The sequence below is a fragment of the Aythya ferina genome (assembly GCF_964211825.1).
Source record: "Aythya ferina genome assembly, chromosome: 1".
NCBI classification, from domain to species: Eukaryota; Metazoa; Chordata; class Aves; order Anseriformes; family Anatidae; genus Aythya; species Aythya ferina.
The window spans coordinates 144,122,186-144,140,418 of record NC_140296.1 but is presented as its reverse complement, the minus strand read 5'-3'; the positions used below and the strand labels follow the sequence as shown (position 1 = coordinate 144,140,418).

Below are 18,233 nucleotides of genomic sequence, written 5' to 3'. Positions count from 1 at the left end.
ATCTTCCTGGCAGCTTTCAAGCTTACATTACATATAAAAATAAACAAGCCCCTTCCACCCTCGTTATGAAGACTAATGATGTTACAAGAGCTTAGCAAGCAGACAGGCAGAAAACTTATTCGCTACAGCCCGGAGAGCACAAGCTTGGGAGAAAGGATTTCAGTGCTAACAGCTGAGTACGAAATGGACAATTTCTCCAGATGTTTTGGCCCTTAATAGGGAGCAGCAGGCAAGCTGCTGGTCCTCACAGTAGCATCCCCTCAAGCTATTACATCACGGTAACAGTTTAAGATATGAGCCTCACCTAACTGCTGTCATGGATAGTGCTGGTGAAGAGAATTTCCATCCTGTAATGGAAGAAAGCAAAGGACTTCAGCAGGAACCTGGTAGTTCCTGCTACACAGCTCTTTGATTCCATCCCCATTTTACCTCCCACAACACATGAACACAAAACAAAATGAGAACACAGACAAAAAGGAAAAACAAGAGGAGAAAAAATACCAAACATAACACCACCTGGAAACTATCTATACTAGTTTCATAAGACAGACGAAAAGGGACAAAATAGCTTGCATAGGCAGAAATATAAAGAGCTTAATTCAATCAAAGTGTATATTGTGGCACAAGTAACAGATTTCAGGGCATCTTGCAGCATTAAAAAAAAAAAAACTCCTTGGTTTATGAAAAGGGAAGGAACACCCTCAAATTCCTGCTCAATGTGAATAGCTTTGCAGATCTTTACATGGGTAAATTTTATAAAAGAAATTAAATTATCCATAAGCTCAATTAAATATACACAAAATTAGACCAGGATAATTAGTGAAAAAGCACTAAAAAAAAAAAAAAAAAAAAAAAAAAGCTCATTCTGTGTTAAGCTTTAACTATTAAGAATATTAATGTTATTAATTACTATAGCAATTATTTTACACCTAGACAGTTTGTATTTTGGTCTGTAGGTCATCGTTACCTTGAAGTAAAAGTTGTCTACTTTTTTTTTTCTTTTTTTTTTTAACATTTCTTTTAAAAATTAAAAAGCTATGCTTTTTGAAGTAGGTATTGATTTTTTTCATCTTTTAAAAAAGATATCATGGTTAGTTAGGTGAGCTCAAAAATAGTATTACTATCCATTTTATACAAACATGATCTACACACACCACTTTCGTGTACCCTAAAGCACTAGGGAACATAAAAAGCAATTTCCACGTGCCACAGGAAAATAACAAGAGACAAAGGTATTAATACAGGTCAGAACAGAAAGTCACTAACAGGAATAGGCTTTTAACACATCTAGTATCTGAGGGAAGACAGGATGCTTTTCAAGGCTGTAAGGGAAAACACTTTGCTATAAAAACGGAAGTTCATTGGTCATAATTTCTAATTCGGTGCTGCCAATATTTGCATTATTTAAAACTGCTTCCCACTCTGTTTAAGTGCATGTTAACTGAGCATGCACTTTCTCCAGCCGCTATAGGGTTCAACGCATCATGCAACTTCTCCACTTCTCCATAGAAGCTCTAGCTGACCAGCAAATGCACACCATCAACTGTTCATCCTCAGAAGAGCCTCCTTATTTCCTAGTCATTTTGGTCCTTACTCCAAGAGGGTTATGCATGGCTTACACTCTCCATCCCACCTATAGCTAATGAGAATGCTGTGGAGCTTACCCTTTGCTTACCCCGGCTGTTGGGAACATTGACCTATTTTGCAAGAAATGAATGGCCTGTTTCTTCCTATATTTCCTGCTGCTAACTTTATTCTTCTGTTCTTTCTTCTGATAGAACCCCAAAAAGAAATCACTTAAAGAGTTCATCTTTTTAAATGGTTGCTGGGTCACATTCTCAAAAAAAAGACTGTGAAAGATTTCTAAAGCCTTCCTGAGGCTTCTGAGCTCCCTGGCAATACATCCAGGACAAAGAATCTGTACCCTAACACAAATACTTTTTTTTTTTCTTAATTCCTATTGTAAAACTGCTGCTAAACTTCTTGTCTAAAGAAATTGCTAGCTGAATTATTTGCTAGTTCAAGCTTACCTATTAGCCAGTAGGATCCAATAGATTTATGAAGCTCTACCTACAATTTCACACCTGTTTCCAAAAAGAAAAACAATTTTAATTAAACAAATGCAACTTTCATGCAAAGATTAGGTGCATGAGACTTTTATGAGTGAGCTGAGGTGCAAGACTTGACAGTCTAAGTTAACCACAGGCTGCTTCTATGAACAGCCTTCCCCGTTCTTCCTCCTCCCAACCACATTTTCCCACCTTCCCACACTAGGATGGGTACAACTGTGTTAACTGGCAGATCAGGAAACCAAAAAAGCCAGACTGTTGCACAACTCCAAACAAGCCCCATACCAAATAGCATTTCACTCACTTTTCATTCACCAATGACGCTGCCTACTCTTTGGTGAGCTTGTTCTAGGTCAAGGTGTACAACCTAGAGTCACACCTGCTTTACTGAGACAAAAGAAGAATTCTCACCTGCTTCTTTCAAAACAGCAGCTCTAAAGCAGCTATAAAATATTAGGAATGAAAAGAAGAATTATTTGTATACAAGAACAAATCTTTTAAAATGTGTGTAATTTACAGATATTTATCCATAAATTCACTTTTTCTATTTCCTGGGAGGTAAGAAAGGCTATATATGTCAGCAAAGGCTCACCTACCATCTCCAACAGTTAGCAGAGTCCTAGGGAAGCAGCCAAGAAAAAAGCACAGTACAGTAAGATATCCTCAGAATACACACCAGCTTGCACATTTGGAACTTCCTGAGCCATAAATGCTACCTGTGTTGAACGGCTCTCTACAGGTATTTCAGAAACACATTCTGTCCCTTTGTGAAACAAAGCAGCAAAGTGACAAGTTTCACAGTTTAACTGCATTTTGTTGTTGTTGTTTGTTTGTTTGTTTGTTTGCCAATACTGAAAGACAGTTTTCAAGAGAAAATATTTTATAACCTTTAGACATCACATCTGAAGTGAAAGTGCCAGCTCAAGTCAATGTGCTTGTGCTTCAAAAGAGCTTCAATAGGTTAGTGGGTCATAATTTCTTGTTGCAAAAGTTGTATTGACTATTCTGCTATGCAACCTGTTTATCCAAAGGTTAATTCTGCATTTGAAAGTGACCTTACTTAATCTTCCTCAGAGACAATTGGATTTTTGGTCTTTCCTGTACATACTGCCTCCCCACCTCACCCCTTTTTACAACCATTTCAGCCGTGTGGTGCTGAATCATGTTCCAGTTCTATGATGCATACCATATCAATGCTGTGACTTGTTACTATCTATTTTACTCATTTGTTCCTCCAGCCCCCTTTTCTACAGAGAGAGAAGAATCCTTTAGTATCCTCTACATTAGAACGAAAGATTGTGGAATGCAAGTCTTCATTTTCCAATGCAAAGACAGGGAGGAAAAAAAAAAAAAAAAAAAGAAAAAAAAAAAACCACTTGTGCTTTTACTAGTATGACTTTAAATATTCTCAAATATATGTATTTAAATCTTGTAGTGGCTTGTTGTCCCTGCAAAAACTGGTGACAGTATTTGTACTCCCAGTGCATCTCCAAAGAAAATTTAATGTGACCTGAGAGGTTTCTTTTATTTATGTTTCTCATTTTCATCCAACTTCAGCTTTCCAGAGGAGTCTTCAGGGAGTTAGGGTTATGTGTTTTTTCAGTTACACTGCCCTCTTTTTCATTGCTATATAACCCCACTGTACCCCCTTTTATTTTATTTCCCAATAGACAATACTCTTCCTTGGAGCCTCCAATAAATTGTCTTTAAATGTTTGACCCTTTACTCTGAGACTTGTAGTGTTTAACAAAACAAAACAAAAAACACACATACAAAAACACCCTCCTTTTCTGTTCTCAATAGCATTGTCCTTGGCTTCTGAAAGGAAACTTTCTAGCTCTTGCTGCCCCTGGAGAGATGCTGTATTTCTGTACACTATTACAGGACAGCCTTTCTGCCATGACATTTTGAAACCCCTCTGCATACACAGCTCAGGAACCAGCTGCTGCCTGTCCTCTTATGAATCCTCTCACTAGTCAGTCTGTGAATTGGTCACTGCGTTTGAAGCTTAGTTTCAGTACTCCAACCTACTATGATACGCATGCAATCCAGATGGATATTAAAGACCTCTCTCTCCCATGACTGTTGTACCTCATCCCTCTACAGTCCTTCCGATCTTCCTCACAGTATTACTGTTAGTATAAACACACTGATGATAAAGTCATTCTACCATATCTTCCTTTTCTGTGCCTATAGTCTAAACTCATGGGGATTTTGTTACTTATGATAAGCTGCTAATCTGACCTGACTTTAAGCTTTATCATGCAACAGTTTCCCCATCTGCTAAGCCTGTCTTTCCCTGTACTTCAATACTATATTATCCCCACAGTTGTCATCGTCCTACCAACTTTAGGATGTATATTCTAATCAACATCTTTTTAAGATAAGCATTTAGTTCCTGTATTTTTCCTGTCAGTTTCCTGATATTAATGCAGAAATGTGTATACCATGTCTGATTTTTTTTCCTTGATCTTCATGCTTAAAGAGCACTCCGTTCAGTTTCACTTCCCTTCTGTTTCTCAAAGAATGACTGCTTATTCCCTTCTGCCCCTCATGGAGGGCACAGCAAAACAGTTACTACCTGTATTTTGTTTCCAGAACCTCCAGATTCACTGTGCTACGAATATGGGTAAGAGACCTCAACTATTGGGTCCTCTCACTTCTTTCTTAGAAACCTGTCCAAATACCTTGTGATGCTTACCATACACCCAGGAGTAAAGTCACTGGGCCGTCCTTCTCTGAAGAATACCCATTTTTAAATCATTATTTTTATAAATATATTCTTCATAGATTAATAGTTCTCCATTTCAAAATGCAATGTTCTGGGAAGACACTTTCAGTGCAGTGAGATGTGTAACAAGAAGGACTAATTATTACACCCTATTTCTTCATCACCATGTCACTGCCATCCTGCCATTAGCCTGGGGCTACTAGTTTAGAGATGGGATTGCTCTCCTTAGTCCCTGACTTAATCCTCATCTATCCAGTCTTGTTTCCCCTTTCTCAGCATCTTTGGCATTGCTCAGCTAAAAGAAAACCTGCTCTGTAACAGTGGTGTCTGTGGGCCCCTTCATTTCCCTGCTTTCAGCTTTTAGCCACCCTCAAATCAGAAACGCTTTGCCTCAGAGCTGTTCTCAGAGGAAAAGATGGAGCACATTTTGGAAATTCTGAGCAGGAAATTGAGAACCTACCTCTCCCTTGGTGGAACTCTGCCTGTATTTTATTAGAAGGGGTTGTTGCTAGTTTAGTCTGCATCTACATAGTCATTTTTTAACTATATCTTTCAAGATTCATTGACAACACTGGGGAGTGAGAACTTAGTGGCCTTTGCCCATGCAACATAATTGGATTCAACAGGCTTTCTAGTTGGATTATGTCTCTGAGCTGCAGAATTACCTGAACCTCGTATGCTGGGAAAGAGAATATTGAAGACAGTTGACCTGACATCATCTCCACAGGTGACCTAGATTCACTTCATAACACAACCCTGCTAGAGACAAGCATCACAATTCCAGCAGCTCCACTGTGTAGTTACACAGCTCCTTTGGCTTGTGACCATGGAAAGATTCATTGCCACCATGTTTGCTCCCTTAGGCAATATTCAACTACTCAGGTTTGAGCAAGATTCTCATCTCTACTACAAAGCTGCATTTTCCACACTTTCCATCTCCTTTTCCTGCATGAAGAGGGATACTGGGCTTTGGTGACAGTGTTTTATACTCATGGCAGATTTCCATCTGTTTCAGTGAAGCTGGAAAAAGCAAACATCAATGAGATTAAGTATCCCTACTTTTACCTGTCAGCTGGTACTCTTAATTCTGTAAGAACACTCTATGCAGAATCTTTCACAAAAAAATATAGTGGCATTCCATCATTGTGAGTAAAATATTTTCATATATTTTAGGGTGTTTTTTTCTTCCACAAGCAATCAAGAATAGTAATGTACAAATAAAAAAAAAATGAGCTGCTATGAAGGAAGCCACAGCTTCTGAGTTAGCATAAAGACTTCAGGAAATAAACACGGGAACTGGACTTCATTTCACCACAACTACTTCTTTCTCTGTGCCTCATGTACTGCTATGGTGCTGTCATTAAGGAAGGATTTCAGTTCTATATAAACAATTATTTTGGGGTGCCGGGGGGCGGGGGGGAAGCCCCCATATAAATAGTAGAAAGTTAATGTAAAGACAGCTTTGAAAAACAGTTCTTACTGACATTAGCAAAGAACTAAATTATTCATATTACTGAGTGCAGAAGGAAGTGCTGACACAGGTAATTGTTTGCATGAGGAACTTTCCAGCCTCCACTAGCTACCTTGAATTCCTGTTTCTAGAAATATGCAAAAGGTCCTAACCTTTGATAGCTATTAAATGAAGTGATTACTTGTCTACTTCGCATCTAAATTGCTTAGAATTAAATTTGAACTCCTCTAATACTTGTCTGCCTATCCAATAAAAACAGAAGTTTACCAGTTGTTAGGGAATTCTTTTCTTCACCTCTGTTATTCAGTAATATCTCTCCCATGTGTCAACAGATACAAGTATACTGAAGGAGAAGTTTCCTTATTGATTTATCCCAGACCTCTGATCCAAGAAGCCATTTATCACTGTCATACCAAGAGTCACAAATATATTTAACATAATGTGTTAAGCACAAAGGCTATAAAAGCAGTGAACTGTATTTTCCAATAGGCTGCTGCTTAACCTCTTTTCTTTCTCTGTGAAACACATACTACAATTGCATCTATGCTTTTTCACACATGAAGTTCAGATGCTTTTTTTTTTTTTTTTAAATGAATCCAAATGTTTTGGTAAGGTATTTCTGTTGTCATCCAAGACCCATTTCTTCTAAGATCTACTTTTTACACATTGCTGTGTTACAGCTTGAAAAACTTAAGAATGGGTTTGATGGCTTTTTTTTTTTTTTTTAAGTTACATTGACTTGTGTCAGAGATATTAAACACTGGAGTTTAACAATCTGTATTCCTGTCCTCTCTACGAAAAACGTAACACAGGCTAAAACTTTCTCACTGGTCACGATTCATCGCATACTTATAGGCAAGACTGTTTTCTGCTGGTGCTTTGATTTAATTTTTGGGTCCTTATTTCAGAGTAATCCTGGGGTTCCCCACTTAATTACATTTCTAGAGATAATATGTATTACCGTCGTCACTGACAGGTATTGTAATGGAAGCGATAAATCAAACTCTACTGAATGCTTTCGAAGAAAACTCACAATATACATAGCCATGAAGTGTTTCACCCACTGAATCTACACATTTAAAAAAAATGTTGTGTCTTCATCCAACATCATCAAATGCAATGCCATGTGAAGGCAATCCACATTAGAGTATAGCACAGCTCCTTGTTTTCTCTGACCAGTGAAAAATACTGCCAGAAATATTGCTACAAATATCTTGTTTTGTAGGAAGCACATACGCCGATATCGCTACTGCAAAACAACTGGACACTCAGAGATGACACTTAAACACAAGACAATTATTATGAGTCAGTAGTTTGCTTGAAGTTAATGCTCCTGTTTCAAACTCAAGCAAAAGCCTAGATCTTGAAAAGCTGGTTTGCTTTTACCACTTTTTCATTTGGTCTAATAAAGGCTATCACGTTTCCTTCCTAACCTATTATAGATTTATTAGTATTACTGTAACTGTGATGGTCTTTGAAACCTTACTGAAAGTTGTAAGCTCTTATGTTTCAAAGAACTTCCAAATATAATAATGCTGGTGTGGTTATGATCTAGAGTCCACACTCATTTACTTCCAGAAAGAGAAGCGTTATTTTTTTATTTTAAGACTTAGGAACTTCAGTTTCATAATAGCAATTTCTTTATAACTCTACCTGAAAATAAGAATTTTATAAAGTTTAATCTAACTTTTTATGGTGTTTAAATAACAGACAGCATACAAAAATGAAGCACATCACATGCTGGTGCAAATCAATGCATGTCCAAATATACATAATATACATTTCAGTTTACAACACAAACTTGGGTTGAATGAAAACTATTAAGACTTTGAGTAGTTTGGACCAAACCCTTTACCACTGATGTGAGATTACCTGATACTTTCTTAATTCAAAAAAAAAAAAAAAAAAAAAAAAAAAAAAAAAAAAAAGGATGGTGAAGTAGAGAGAAAGTTTTACAATGGAAGGGGAGGGGCTGTTTGAGTTATAACAGAAGATAGCTCATTTGGAATTGCTAATGCATAAACTAGAAGTATATTAGGTATACTAAATTATGACAAAACTTTATTTTCAAATATTCAGTGTCCTAAAGGTCACTGTGAAATAATCCAAACATGTAAGTCTTGAATAGATTAGTCACACTCATGTGATTTACCATATATTTAGATTTTTTTCTCTTCAGTTCTCTGCTGTGTTTTTCATGCCTTTTACTTCAAGATATTGGTGTGTATCAAATCTTAAAATCCAAGTACTCCCACATGTTGCAGATATTCAGATTTAGACAGCAAACTAAATCCCAGGGTGCTATCTGCCCTAGGGCTTTCCACTACCTTTCCCTGATGGCCAGGTTTGCCGCACTGAATTAAGTATGTAATCTCTTACCCAAAATAAGCCAACTGAACAGCCTACCAAAAAGTGCTGCAGCAGTTCATTTTATAGCCCCAACAACAAAACACACTGGCACAATATATGAAAAGTAATGGAAGAGGGAGACACTATACATAACTTAGTTTTTAAAAATGCTCAGTGTCTGAAGGCATTGGGGGTAAGCAGGGGAAAGGCTCAGGAAGTTTTAATTGTAAAGCAAAGTAGTTCTCACTATGTGCTAGTTGGTATTTACACAGACAAAAACACAAAATGTCCCTTATTTTATTAGAAGTTTTCACCAGATGGAGAAAATAAAGCAAAAATAAAGTTACACATCTTCCAAAAAGGATCACTAAGGATTTCAGTCTTCATATTTAGCCCAAAGGTATTAATGTTTTTGCAACAGTTACACCCATAGTTCTCCTTACTGCATGTATCAACACCTGATTTCAGAGACACTGAATTTTGTCTAATGCAACCATGAAAGCTCCTACGAATAAGCGGCTGTCTTGCTGATGTTTAACTACGGGTAGAACAAAGTTATACTAGAAACTTTGGAAATAATCTGAAGAGGCAGTTCTGAGATATTGCTGAGAACTACTTCCAAAAGGCAAAGATTTTGTTAACAGCTAATGCTGAAAAATGTTTTCTAGAATTAATTCACTGACAGAGATATAATCACCCTTTCTCTCCATCCCTTCAGTCAGGTTTATGGGCTAACAGCTCAAAGGCACTAAAGCAATGAGCAGTCAAAACCCCTCTCTGCAGATGGCAAGCATTACAAGAGACCATCAGGGGCTTTAAGGTTGCTGAGCCTGGATGGAGAGTGCCCCAACACAGGCTGTAGAGCATATTTAGGCAACCCAGGCACCAGGACTGACTGATTGCTAAGGAGCAGACTGAGCTGAAGAGGGCCAAAAGGAGCTGTTGTGCAATCAATCCACACTCTGGCATCTTGGCCAGCCCCCCAGCATCCAACTGGAGGCTCGTCTCAGGGACCATACACAGCAGGAAATCCTTGTTCGAGATTGAATTATGCAATAGCAATACCTGGAAGTTTCCACACGATTCAGGAGCCAGCCACTCTGTCTGTAGGGTCCAGAGGGTTGACCCCTAGGCTGACTGTTCTTTTCATTTTTAGGTGTTTGCTCTCACCAGTTGACTGGGAGGGTTCACACTCACAGCTTTCATACCAGAGCAGGCTCACCAGCCCCTTGCCCAAGAGTCAGGGATTCTAGTAAACAACTCAGAAGATTTAAAATGCCACTGTCAAATAACCCTGGAATTAAGTTTTCAGCCCTGCCATCATATATTAAGATTTGGTTTTCTTTTTCAAAAATCCTTATCACAAAGTTCCCACAGCAACCAAGCATTACATCCATATAACTTCAATTCTCACCTCCTTAACAGCTCGGAGATATGCCTGCAATAACTGCAAGCACAAATAATTGCTCTGTCTATCCTCCAGATGATATCTGCAATAAAGCATGTTAGAATGTGACCAGGATCCTAAATAGGTAATGTGAGCGGTTTTTGTAGTGAAGATAAATTAACAATGATGATGAGTCATTAATATCTCCTATTAATTTCCAGTATTGTTTAAAAAGCCTCCTAGAATATCAAACAGTAAAGAATCTATTATAAGAAACTGTTTGGAGAATTACTCAGCACTGTTGCAAAACCAGAGCTACTGAATAGAGCAGCAAACAAACAAAACTAAAAACAAACAAAACTTTAAAAACACCTGAGGAGCACCTCTCTACCCAGCCCTTTCTGCTCAATCCCCACAAGCAAACTGATGTCCAGAAATAATATTTCAAATCAGCTTAAGGTGCTCACAGACACACAGCATGAACAAAGGATCAGTTTAATCAAGGGTTTGCACAGTTGTCTCTAGACCTCTGCCATTTCGTAATGAGCGCTGCTTAGTCAGCAGGCACCCACACAGCCTGCACAAATACATCTTTACTTTTTTATGGCAAGGTGAAATTTTATAGCAAGAAAGTGAAGAACTTCTTGCCAAACATAGTAGCCCAGTGATCTGTGCCAAGGCCTACATGCTGCTTCATGTGTGCACCCACCTTCTTGCAGACCCACAGCTGCTCCGTCCCCAGACCTGACCTCTTCTTCTCCTGGAATCAGGCCACCAGCTGGTGCTGATGGAGACCATACCAACTCTGCCCTGCTTCCCTCTGCCTCTTTCTACCTCCACAGAGAAAGGAAGGATTGTCACAAATTGCAGCATCTGATGCATACAAGGATTTTACTTTCATCACTTGTGGCCAAACATTCAGTAGCTTGATTATTTTTGGACAGAGTTTTGAAGTGCTGACTGGTCAAAGAGTGGCCAACCTTTAAATAATCAGGCCCTTAAGCTATCTACAAGTACCCACTTTGTTGGTGTGAAGAAGTACTTGGGCAGTTGGTTTCCTATGTCTTTATGGCTAAGGCTTAAAAAGTAATGTAGCATTCTGTCACTGAAACTAGGATAGAGATAAAATGAAAAAATACAAATTAAAATGGAATTAAATGAAAATTAAAATGAGAATTAAAATGAAAAATTAAACCCTATGTAGTGTAAATACATAAGCAATATCTGCAGTTTTGAATGAACAGATTCTTTTCCCATCTGTAGATGATAAACCAAATCCCCCTATCTACTATCTAAGAACTGTTTTCAACTTCCACGGGTATGTTGTTCCTACTTATGTGGCATAAAGACACTTGGAATAGTGAAAATTAGAAATATGTGACAAAATCTCATTCACTATTTCCCAGAACACTAGGTATGAAATAAGTTTTACACACAGGTAAGATGTTATGAGCTTCATGAGTCCTCTGCCTCCTCCCTGCATCTGCCACATTGGTATTATAAGAATAGTGCATTGTCTGAAGACAGAAATACCAACCTTTCAAGATAATAGCTGATGATAATATTGACATTTTAGTCCAGTAAACAAACTTCAGCTGGACAATGTGGTTAGCATACATTAATCATCCTCCTCTAAACAGTTCGTTCACCATATTCTTCCTAAATAGCTTAAACAACTGGATACATAAATACTTTTTGTTAGCACTAGAAATAGCAAGGTTGTCTCTGAATTTTCCTCCTTTACATGAAGCCAGCCTATAAAAGAAAAGAGACACATACTGCATTGAAGAAGCTGTTGCTATGAGACAGAAGCTGTATTATTTCTCCATGTCATCTTATGACAACCCTCAGCTGCCACCACAGGACCAGGGGAACTGGGCTATTCCAAAATAAAGGCCTTGGCCTTGTTTGCATGCTATGGAGCTAACCCCTTCAGAAATAAACAAAATGCTATTTCTGCTGACTTGTTAAACTGTAAGTACATGCTGAGTGCTCGCAGAGTAGAGCTCTTCTCAAGAAACATCCAAGCGAGAGAACTGGAAGAGGATGGAACCGAATACGAAGAATATTCAGGAAAACGGCTGGTCTGATGAGCAGCAAAGAGATCCCGGCAGAGCTATGTAATGTTCCAGGAAATACAGAAATAGAAAACCTGCAGACAGGGTAGGCTGTTGTGGTTGTTTTACCCTCTTCCATTTCTCTAGCCCCATGTGGATATACAAAACCACTAACACCAGCACAGCTCTTGGCAGTTTCTTAAAGATAGCTGTAAGCAGATTTGTTCCTGTCCCTCATGTACTCAGGCCATGCCTTCCTTTATTTCTGTTTTATCCTCCCAACACCATTTGCACAGGCACGGCTTTAAATAGGTGCACTTTCACAGAGAAGACAAAGAAAGCACGAACATCACCCAGCAAGGCAGAATTCCTCCCACTAGGAGGAGGTTAACAGTCTCAGGGAACAAATGGAAAAAGGAAGATCTTTGTGCAGACCCTTCTTGGAAGTACAGCCATGAAAACAGAGCTGAACCAATGTGCTGGTGGAAGCAGCAGCTTGTGAAAGCAGCAGAAGAGCAGCACAGAACCTTGCCAACTAACGCACCATACCCAGGTGCAGATTTGGGGCAAGTACCATGGGATGTGCTCCACCACTTCCAGGGAGAGGAACCACCTCCTGCCTAATGCACAAGCAGAAGCACCAAACAGACCTATTAGGGCCTCTCCAGGAAGACATGAAGCTGCACAGCACCAGACTTCACACAGCTCCTAAGGCCAGAAGCACAGCAAAACCTTCATGTGAAGGGAGATCAAATCACTGTACCCTCAGCCAGGAGCAGGACTGCTGAGGGTGTCATGTTCCACCCCCAAGGAGAGGGATTTCCTTGCTCAGAGCAATTATCACCTTGCCAGTTAACTGAATCTGCACTGCGTGATGAAAAAGAAATTGTCCTGTTCTCCTTAGCTGGAGAAATCAAACATCTACACTTTCAAAGGCGCACAATGTAGACTAATCTGAGAAGAGATGAGATTTAACTAGTAGGGGTTGTACTTCCACATACTATTTCCCTCATATCTTCCACAACTTAGTAGAAGGAAAAATCATGTTTCAAAGAAGAGCTTTACAGATTCTGGCTTTTCCACCCCAAAACTAAACACAAATCTGAAGCACATATCTGAAGCTCCCTTTATGTCCTTTTAAGCCAGTGTCTGACTGGTGATGGATGAGTTACAAGCTATTTCCTCTGCATAGACACATGAGGACTTTCAGCTTAGGAATGATAGTTATCACCCCAAAAGAGACAATTAGCATTATTATGACCTGCTCCAATTAAGGAGTCAACTATAAGCCAGCTAAAGCATTCACTGTTCAGTCCCCTCACCTTCCACTTGACTTGATTCACAGCACCATACAAAACAAAGTAACTCACCGCCCAGCCTCACTAAGCAAAGACTTCTCTAATACGGACATAGACTTCTACCTTAATAACACTAACAACAGCACACAGTCCTCATGGGTTAAAAAGGTTGTTTTTTACCATAGCCTGAAGAACGAAGGTTTAGAGCAACACACAAACCTGCTAATACAGGTTCTGCCACCACCATGCTTATGTTTGACCTATTCCGTGACCCACCATTGCACATTAGGAAAGTCTCTTTCTTTTCTTTTTTTTTTTTTTTTTTTTTAAATTTATAATACACCTTTTCACATGCAGCTCCTTTAACACTATTTCCGTAGCTGTTTATACTCTGCTTTGAGCAGATTCATTGATCTAGACAAAACTCAACCTTTAAGCAGATAAATAGTCCCAACAGAATTTAACACAGAAGCTTGCAGTACTACATGGCTGTTTTGGCAATACTACTGAGTGCAGCAGTGTAGCAAGAATAAGCTGAGTAGTTTTGCTACATCAGCCATGACAATGAAAGCCTTGCAAATAATCAAGTTCCATATTTAATATCATACCATCCATACCTAAGATCATTTAATAACCAAAATACTTTTCCAAACAAGAAAAAATGTTATTAAACATGCTTTATGAAGCAATAATAAAATACATTTCATTGTCATCTGTCTATACCTAAGCTTAAAGATTCAAACTGATGGGACAGCAAACGCAAAAAAAAAAAAAAAAAAAAAAAAAAAAAAAAAAAAAAAAATCAATGACTGCACATCATTTGGAATAAATAAATACCCAAGAACTGCTGGAGAGAAACTAATTACTGCTTGTGTAAGCAGTATGCTTTAAATGTCTTCTGTCTTGAGCTGCACTAATGATCTAAAAATTCAGGTATAAAGATGCAGTCACTCTTCTCAAATCATAAACAATCTGTTATGATCCTGGCTGCAGCACTGCTACTTTTGAGGTTACTAATATATAAGTGACATTATTAATATTAACCATGCTCCCAAACACAACCAAACCCATACAAAAAAATAAACAAATAAAGATTACTCTATCACAAATATTTGCAGATCTGTAGCTTAATTTCAGTTGCCAATTTGCCTTTGTCAACCTGCCAGTCAAACATCTCTGCACAGCCAGGATTTTTTGCTTCACACTACAGGGCCCTGGCTGCACTACCTACCGATCATTATTGAGAACATGACCCTAGATAGAAGGCACATTTAAACCAACTTTCTGGCTTCCTCATCCTCTGCACAAGTCAGGCCTTAAATTAAAACAGCTTATTTAATTAAATTAATTAAAACAGTATTAACCCAGGGAGCACACCTTCACAGCAAGGTAAAGGGAGTGGACTAGAAACTATGACCTTACCAACCAAGTTCTCAACATGTTCAAAATGCAAGTTCTACCATTTTTTGTTCTTCTGAGTGGTGCAGCATAAGCAGAGTGGAGGCTGACAATGCCATTGAAAATAAGAACGTGCCTATACAAGTAACAGTTATAAGAAGGAAAAATACTAACCACACAATTGGTAATGAGACTTTCTGAGAGCATCACAGGGACTATACTATAGATGAGCTGTCAAAAATCAAAACATGCCAAATTCTGAAGGGGTACTTCGTCTTGCACAACTGGGTCCTTCAGTAGCAGTCTTGACATTCAGCAGCATTACATCTTGAACATACAAATCTGTGATTTGCCCCTGGTCACAGGAGAAACACTTTGCACCCAAGAGACAAAAACATTTACAAAAAGCTCAGAGTCTCTAGACAGGCTTTGAGCTCTTTCCTTTTTCCTGGCCGCCTTTCTTCTCTGCTCTCTGCTGGTCTTTCTGACCATGGAAGCTAGATGTCCTAAATTTACTCAACAACTCAGAACAGGATTTGTTGTTGTTGCTTAAAGAAGTGTTGTTCTGTAGGAGTCTGCGGTGGTATGCATGTTACTCATGCTGCCAATCATTTTATGATATAGGCAAAAGTGAGCATTTATGCAGATACTGCTGCATCTACACTTCTGGTGATTTTATGAAACCCTGAGAGAAACAAAGTCTGTATTCAGCAAAATCGATCTGCTAGCAACAAAGGCATCACTTGAGTAAAAAAATCCAAATAAAGACAGAAAATACAGGAAAAAAACAGTCTGATGTTATCACTAATATACTATACAGTGCTATTAATAATTGAAATAGCCATATTATTTTAAGAACACTACAGAAGGCTTCTTGTTAGTATCGAGTAACCATTACATCTCTCAAAATCAAAACTGGATCAGTATATTCTGAGATTTTGTTAAACCTAAACTCTACAAAGGGAAAGCAATTTCTGCTGCAGCTGAACTAAACTGGAATAGGAAGTATGCTACTTCCACTTGAGATAAACTTAGTTTATGAAATGAACGTGCTTTATCACAATAAAATTACAGACATATCAAAGTATCGCCTGTTGGCATTGTCAGTGAAACCCTTTGATGCTTTGTTAGACATCAGACTGCTTCATGGATATGCACACATAGGAAATAAGCATTTGGAGTATCTTTTCCTTTTTTTTTTTTTTTTTTGGATGTAATTAAATGTATGCAGTAGTGTGTGTGAAAGATATTTAAAAAATGGTGTAGTATTCTAGAGAAGACACACACAATTACAGGATCTTAAATATGTACTTTCTGTATGACCTACCTTTAACCCCTAGAAAATAAGAGACTGAAAATACAGAGAAACAGCTGCACTTAATTCCTCACCAATCAACAGCGCATGACACCAGGAACTAATAACTAATTAGTTTTCAATTAAAATGCTTTCATCCTCTCTGAAGCAAAACAGCAGCAATATTTTATCTCATTTTAGCTGAAATCACCATTAGCAGGCTGTAAGAAGAGGCACTGTAGTTAACATTATATGTTTAATTCAGTGACAGATTTCAATGCCAGACTAAAAACAAAACAAACAAAAACCCACAAGACTTCTTGTTTACGCAACTTAAACTTCTATGGTCTGATTGCAAAGCTCATTAGCTACAGAGATCTAAACATACCAGGGTTTCTACACTGTATGTTATCAAATTAGGCAATTATCTTAGACTCATGGGCTATACTGTACCCACATATAAATCCAGGGGGTAACATCTGCAAGGGTTTTGATTTAAAACAACACCTTAAAGAATTATACTTAAATTTAATATGCAGTTATAAAGGTTAGCCACTCCAGAGACTAATCCAACGTGCCTAATAAAGGCAGAGTGTGTTGCAGGAAGAATGACTGCATTACTTACCATTCATTGAGTGAGGCATAGTGGTAGTGATGCCCAGACACACCAACAGCACTTGATTTTAGTGAATTATAAATTCTACTGGATTGGTAAAACACTATAGACCATTACATTTAACCCATTCCCTTGCAAATAAAAGATTCAATGCAGAGATACTTAGCCAGCTGCCAGCCAGATTCTTTCCCTGAGCTGTCCCAGCATATAATTACTATTATTCAAATTGATAAACAACATTTATAGGTTCACAAACAATACAAATTTATTTCTGTTTCCACCCCATCCTGCAACTATTGCAGGGAAGCAATTGCTCTCATGCAAATATCTTTAATATCTTTAATATCTTCATCGATGATCTGGACGAGGGCATCGAGTGCACCCTCAGTAAGTTCGCAGATGACACCAAGTTAGGTGCGTGTGTCGATCTGCTTGAGAGTGGGAAAGCTCTGCAGGAGGATCTGGATAGGCTGCACCGATGGGCTGAGGTCAACTGCATGAAGTTCAACAAGGCCAAGTGCCGGGTCCTGCACCTGGGGCGCAATAACCCCAAGCAGAGCTACAGGCTGGGAGAGGAATGGTTGGAGAGCTGCCAGGCAGAGAAGGACCTGGGAGTGATGGTGGATAGTCGGCTGAATATGAGCCAGCAGTGTGCTCAGGTGGCCAAGAAGGCCAACGGCATCCTGGCTTGTATCAGGAACAGCGTGACCAGCAGGGCTAGGGAGGTGATCGTCCCCCTGTACTCAGCTCTGGTGAGGCCGCACCTCGAGTACTGTGTTCAGTTTTGGGCCCCTCGCTACAAGAAGGACATGGAGGTGCTTGAGCGGGTGCAGAGAAGGGCGACGAAGCTGGTGAGGGGCCTGGAGAACAAGTCCTACGAGGAGCGGCTGAGGGAGCTGGGCTTGTTCAGCCTGGAGAAAAGGAGGCTCAGGGGTGACCTTATCGCTCTTTTTAGGTACCTCAAGGGAGGCTGTAGCGAGGTGGGGGTTGGCCTGTTCTCCCACGTGCCTGGTGACAGGACGAGGGGGAATGGGCTTAAGTTGAGCCAGGGGAGTTTTAGGTTAGATGTTAGGAAGAACTTCTTCACTGAAAGGGTTGTGAGGCATTGGAACAGGCTGCCCAGGGAAGTGGTGGAGTCACCATCCCTGGAAGTCTTCAAAAGACGTTTAGATGTAGAGCTTAGGGATATGGTTTAGTGGAGGGCTGTTAGCGTTAGGTTGGAGGTTGGACTCGATGACCTTGAGGTCTCTTCCAACCTAGAAAATTCTGTGATTCTGTGATTCTGTGAAATAGCTGCATAGAAAAGATCTTCCCAAAGGGCTCTTATCACTTTACAATTAATTGTTCTACCTAACACCCCTTACAGGCAAATTCCCCTCAAGCCAAACAGCAGACCTTGTCTGTGCTACTATTTCTTTCCTTCTTTTCCAGTCTCTGGACTGGAAGCACAATGGATTTATATGCCTTCCTTATAACTCAAGAGGAATCCCCTGCAGCCCAAGTTAGTTTGTGGTCTGCTTGCCTAAGGACACATCAGCCTTGGCTAGTGATGACTGCCACAAG

The 18,233-nt window shown here is 39.2% G+C and overlaps 1 protein-coding gene across 15 annotated transcripts in view; it reads right to left on the bottom strand.

Annotated features, from left to right (window-relative positions):
* LOC311433677 (protein bicaudal D homolog 1) overlaps positions 1-18,233 on the bottom strand; it is a 294,907-nt gene that overhangs the window by 248,780 nt on the left and 27,894 nt on the right. The window contains exon 1 of one of the 15 annotated variants that reach the window (XM_084513084.1): positions 10,717-10,736. The exons of the other annotated variants lie outside the window; for them this stretch is intronic. The gene's annotated coding sequence lies outside the window, so the exon portion shown is untranslated. Of the gene's footprint in view, positions 1-10,716; positions 10,737-18,233 lie in introns of those variants that run through there. 15 annotated transcript variants of the gene reach the window in all.